Genomic DNA, 6,000 nt, shown 5'->3' with positions numbered 1-6,000 from the left:
CTCTCTCTCTCTCTCTCTCTCTCTCTTGGTTTGCATGCCAACACATTTACTTACATTTTTGGCCCTAGGAAATAATTTTAAGGGTCCCAGTCAAATTTCTTGGAAAGGAGTCTCAAGATAATCAGGCCCAAGTATCTGTATAGCAGTCTTTACCCTCCCCCTGACAAAGTCAAAGAGGGGTGTTATTATCACTGGGATCAATCGGTGTCCGTTCATAGAACTGGTCAGCAGGGCGGATGGACGGGCATAAAGAATTAGTTTTCGGGACAGACCTCAGGGACAGTTCACTATAGTCATGAAATTTCACATAATAATGTGTCTTATAGTGAACTGGTGCCTTTTGTTAGAAAGAATGCTGTGTCTTCAGTATTTATTTATTTATTTTTTTTCAAAATCCAGAGATTCAATGCGACCTGCGCAAGGAATCTGAAGGGCCCAGGTTATGTGTCCTCAAGGCGTTCCCCTTACGCCCACCTTTAAAACAAAAAATGGGGGGCGAGAAGGGCCGTAATGCGCTTGATTAGGTGCGCAGGGAGGTGGATAGCGTATGTGCTTGGTCAGATGGAGGGTTGCAACAACTAAGCTTTTTCCATGTTTTATAGATAATCGGGTCAGAAAATAAATCGTGTGTGTGTGTGTGTGTGTGTGTGTGTGAGAGAGAGAGAGAGAGAGAGAGAGAGAGGGAGGGGTGCTCACATTTCCGTTTGACGTCCTCCAGGTGAAGAGTTTAATCTCCATTCACCTCACCTGTACCTCATTTACTTTGCTAATCCCTCTCTTCCCTCCTCTCCTCTCCTTCCCTCTTTCCTCTTACTCATCTTTATTCCCTCTCCTTCATCTCTATTCCTTCTCCTTCCTTCTTACCCTCCTTTTCATCTTCTTTTCCTCTCAGATTGGTCTTTTCTCCTCATCTTTGCACTTCCTTTCCCTCTCATCCTCTTTCCTTTCTTTTCTCTTCCCTCTTCCTCTTCCCTTCCTTGTCTCTTCCCTCTTTTTCTTATCTTCTTCTCTCTCTTCCCCTTTTTCTTTTTCTCTCTTCCCTTTTCCTCATTTCTTTCATCGCTCTTCCCTCTTCCTCATTCCTTTGTCCTCTCTTCTCTCTTCCTCTTTCTTTACTTCTCTCTTCCCTCTTCCTCTTTCTTGTCTCTTCCCTCTTTCCCTTTCCTTTCTTCTCTCTTCCTCTTTCTTTTCGTCTCTCTTTCCTCTTCCTCTTTCTTGCCTCTTCCTTCTTCCCCATTCCTTTCTTCTCTTCCTTCTTCCTCTTTCCTTTCTTCTCTTCCATTTTCCTCTTTCCTTCCTTCTCTTCCATTTTCCTCTTTCCTTTCTTCTCTCTTCCTCTTTCTTGTCTCTTCTCTATTCCCATTTCCTTTCTTCTCTTTTCCCCTTTCCTCTTTCCTCTCTTCTCTTCCTCGTCCTCTTTCCTTTCGTCTCTCTTCCCTCTTCCTCTTTCCTTTCGTCTCTCTTCCCTCTTCCTCTTTCTTCATTTCTGTTTTTCTGTCTGTCTTTCACCTCTCACTCCCTCCTTCTTTCTCTTCCCCCTTCACTCCCTCTCTGTTCCTTCTTTATTCTCTTTCTCCCCTCCTCTTCTTCTCTCCACCTCTTTCTTCTTTGATCCCTCTTCCTTTTTCCTCCCGTCTGTTTGTTTACTCTTTTTCCTACGTTGCCTCCCTCTTTCTTTTTTTTTCCTTTCACACCCTCTTCCCTGTCTTTCATTCCCTCCATCTCTCCTCCCTCCTTCAATCCATTCCTCTTTCCTTCTTTCCTTTCCCCTTTCCTCTTTCCATGTTTTTCTCATTCCTTCCTGCACTCCCTCTTTCTTACTCCTTCTTTCCCTCCTACTTTCCTTACTCTTTCTTTCCCTCTCTCTTTTCTTACCCTTTCTTTCCCTCCCTTTTTCTTACCCCTCCTTTCCCACCCTCTTTCCTTACTCCTTCTTTCCTTCCCTGTTTCTTTACTCTTTCTTTCCCTCCTACTTTCCTTACACCCTCTTTCCCTCCCACTTTCCTTACTCCTTCTTTCCCTCCCTCTTTCCTTATTCCTTCTTTCCCTCCCTCTTTCCTTACTCCTTCTTTCCTTCCCTCTTTCCTTACTCCTTCTGTCCCTCCCTCTTTCCTTACCCCTTCTGTCCCTCCCTCTTTCCTTACTCCTCCATTCTCTCCCTCTTTCCTTACTCCTTCTTTCCCTCCCTCTTTCCTTACTCCTCCATTCTCTCCCTCTTTCCTTACTCCTTCATTCCCTCCCACTTTCCTTACTCCTTTCCCTCCCTCTTTCCTTACACCTTCTTTCCCTCCCTCATGCCTTACTCCTTCTTTCCCTCCCACTTTCCTCACTCCAGTCCCTCCCTCCATCCCATTTTCTTGTTTCCTCTCCATTTCTCTTTATTTTCTTCTTCTCTCCTCTCTCTTTTTTACTCCCTTCCCTCCTTTCCTCTTCCTTTCCTCTTTTTTCCTCTCCCCTGTCTTCCTTTCTCGTTTTCCTTTTTCCGCTTTCTTCCTTGTTTCCTTCTCTTCATCTCTTTCTCCATCTTATTGACCTCTTTCTTGTCTGTCTTCCTTTCTTCCTCTCTCTTCTTTTCTTATTTCCTCTCTCTTTTTCCCTTTTCCTCCACATTTTGTCTGTCTCTCTCTCTCTCTCTCTCTCTCTCTCTCTCTCTCTCTCTCTCTCTCTCTCTCTCTCTCTCTCTCTCTCTCTCTCTCTCTCTCTCTCTCTCTCTCTCTCTCTCTCACATTTCTCTCACATTTTTTCTTCTCTTCCTCCATCATTTCTTCCTCCCTCTCCCTGTCCTTCTTCTCTCCTTTCCTCCCTTCCTCCTTACCCAGACTCAATGGCTCCTTCCACCTCTCCCCCTCCCTCCTCTCTTCCTCCCTCCTGTTCCTTTACGATCCTCCTCCTCCTCCTCCTTTCCTTTCTCTCTCCTCTCCCTCATTTCTCTTCCTCTCTCTCTTTCCCTCTTTCCTTCCTCCCTGATCTTCCTTTACTCCCCTATCCTTTTCTTCCTCCTCCTCCCTCCCATCTTCGTCTTCCTCTTCCCCTTCCCTTCTTTCTCTTCCTTCTTCCTCTCTCTTCTCCTCCCTTCCTCCTCCCTCCCCTCTCCTCCCTCCCTCCCATCCCTCCTTCCTCTTCTCTCCTCCCTCCCTCCCATCCCTCCTTCCTCCTCGTCTTTCCTCCCCAAAGTCTACTTCTCAACTCTCTCTCTCTCTCTCTCTCTCTCTCTCTCTCTCTCTCTCTCTCTCTCTCTCTCTCTCTCTCTCTCTCTCTCTCTCTCTCTCTCTCTCTCTCTCTCTCTTGTTCCCCCCCAACTCTATCTTTCCCCCTCTCCCTGCCTCTCCCTTCCCCCTCCTTTCAAACTCCTAACTCTCCTTCACTCCCCCTTTTGTCCCTGCCTCCCTCACTTCCTCTATGCTCCTTCACCTCGCCCTCTCCCTCACTCCCTCCCTCCTTCCCCTCACACCCTCTCAGACTCCTAGCAGTCCTACTCTCTCTCTCTCTCTCTCTCTCTCTCTCTCTCTCTCTCTCTCTCTCTCTCTCTCTCTCTCTCTCTCTCTCTCTCTCTCTCTCTCTCTCTCTCTTTATACTTCTATCTGTCTGTTTATCTATCTATCTATGGTTATTTATATCTGCATATTTACTTATATTTACGTGAATCTATTTTCTATCTATGTATCTATCTTCTCTCTGTCTATTTATCTTCTATCTATCTATCTATCTATCTATCTATCTATCTGTTTTTCTATTTATCTATCTGTCTAACATTACTTCCCCCTCACCACCCTTCCACTTACTTCCCTAACACTCTCTCCCATCCCTCCCCCTTTCTTATCAACTGTCCACTCCCCTCTCTCTCTCTCTCTCTCTCTCTCTCTCTCTCTCTCTCTCTCTCTCTCTCTACTCCTCCCATCTCTACTCTCTCCCCCCATTCATCCCCTCCCTCTTCCCTCGCATCCCATTCCTCCCCCTCCCTCATCCCGCGCTCCCCTCTCCTCCCCTTCCCCCTTCCCTAGCTCCCTTCTATCCCCTCCCCATCCTTCCCCTCCCCCTCCCTCTCCCCTCGTCCCCCCATCCCCTCAGCCGCTCAATACCAAGTCTACGCATCCGCACACCCTCTTTGGTGAGTCATGCGTTCGGTCCCCTGTGCTCTGGCTTCGACCCCGACACCTCCACACACACACACACACACACACACACACACACACACACACACACACACACACACACACACACACACACACACACACACACACACACACACACACACACACACACATTATGCATAATTAATTACATATTTACGTTAATTCTCTTTCCCTTACTGTCACCTCTCTCTCTCTCTCTCTCTCTCTCTCTCTCTCTCTCTCTCTCTCTCTCTCTCTCTCTCTCTCTCTCTCTCTCTCTCTCTCTCTCTCTCTCTCTCTCTTTCTCTCTCTCTTTCTCATTCTTTGTCATTTTTTACCTGCGTCACAAGTTGCCAGGTATATGAGAGCAACGCGAGCTTATCTTGTCCTTGTTGTTGTTGCTGTTATTGTAGGAAACTTTTAAACAGACCTTCCTACAGTACCCAATTTCACAGGGTATACTCCTACTACACCCATTTTTACCGGGTATACTCCTACAACACCCATTTTCCCATCACGTATACTCCTCCAACACCCATTTTCACACCAGGTATACTCCTCCAACACCCATTTTCACACCAGGTATACTCCTACAACACCCATTTTCACACCAGGTATACTCCTACAACACCCATTTTCACCCGCGTATACCCTCTTGGCCTCTCCCCACCCCTCATGACAGTTGCACTTCATCCCACCCATTTCTTTCTCCACCTCGCCTGTTTTTTTTTTTCTTTCTTTTTTTTTGGGGGGGCGGTTCCCTCCTGGTCTTTCCATTCTTTGGGGTGTTTTGAAATACACCTGCACCACACGCAAATCACTTCTCCTGAAACACCCATTCCCACAGTGTATGCTTTCCCCCCCCCCCAGCCCCACTATCCACTCCATTCCCAGGCCATCTTGCCTATTCCTTTGCTCACCCGGGCCATTTCTTTATCCCTCCCCCCCTTGACGGTTTCACGACTCGACGCAGGTCACGTGGTCAACGAACGGGCTTGATTTCCTTGGCCTCCTTCACTTTCTTTAACTCCTCCTAACTTTCCATCCCTCTTTTCCTTCGCCCTCCTTCTTTCCACTCCCTTGCGTCTTCCCTCCTTTTTTTTTCTCTCGGTTAATTAGCTTCTTCTTCTCCTTCAGTTATTCCATCCTCCCTTGGCACTCCTCCACTCCCCTTTCCTCTTCCTTCTTCATTTATTTCTGCCGTCTCTCCTTTACTCTTGCATTTCTCCTTCCTTGCCCTTCTCTCCGTTTCTCCTTACATTTTTCTTCTACGTCTTCCCTAATTCACTCCGATTTTTCTTCACTCTCTCCTTCCCGCATTCTCCCTCTCCACCATTCCCTTCTCCCCGCCCTCCACTTTCTTCCTCCCTCCCCTCCTCGTATCCTTCCCCTTTCACCTCTCCTTCCACTCTCCGCCTACTTCCTCTCCTCTCTTTTCATCCCCTTTCTCTCTTTTTCATTTCATTTTCATAATAATTATTTCTCTCACTACACTTCCCCCTTTCTTTTCTATTTCCACTATTCCTGTTACTTATCCCCCACCTCCATTTCCTCCTACGTTTTTCCTTTCTTCATCCCTCCCACTTCGCCCCTTCTTGTATGTATGTGTATATCCCCCCATACCTCCTTTTCTCCCCATTTTTTCCTCCGTTCTTCCTCATTCTCACCACTCACTCTTTCTTCCCTCCCTTCTACCCTCCCTCCCCCGCTTTTTACCCTCCCCCCTGTCCCCTCTCCTTGTCCTGATCCTCTCTTCTCTCTTTCCCTTCCTCTTGCTTTTCTTCCTACCTTCTGTCTCTCTCTGTTTCTCCCTGTTTCTCTCATTCTTTACCTACCTTTCTCCTCCTTCCTTTCCTCACCCCTCTTTATCGATCTACCCCCTCTTCCT

The sequence above is a fragment of the Coenobita brevimanus genome, chromosome 103, assembly GCF_032717465.1.
Source record: "Coenobita brevimanus isolate Jiangsu-jjx chromosome 103, ASM3271746v2, whole genome shotgun sequence".
Lineage (NCBI taxonomy): Eukaryota > Metazoa > Arthropoda > Malacostraca > Decapoda > Coenobitidae > Coenobita > Coenobita brevimanus.
The sequence above is the reverse complement of the archived record's forward strand: the minus strand, read 5'-3'. Positions refer to the sequence as shown.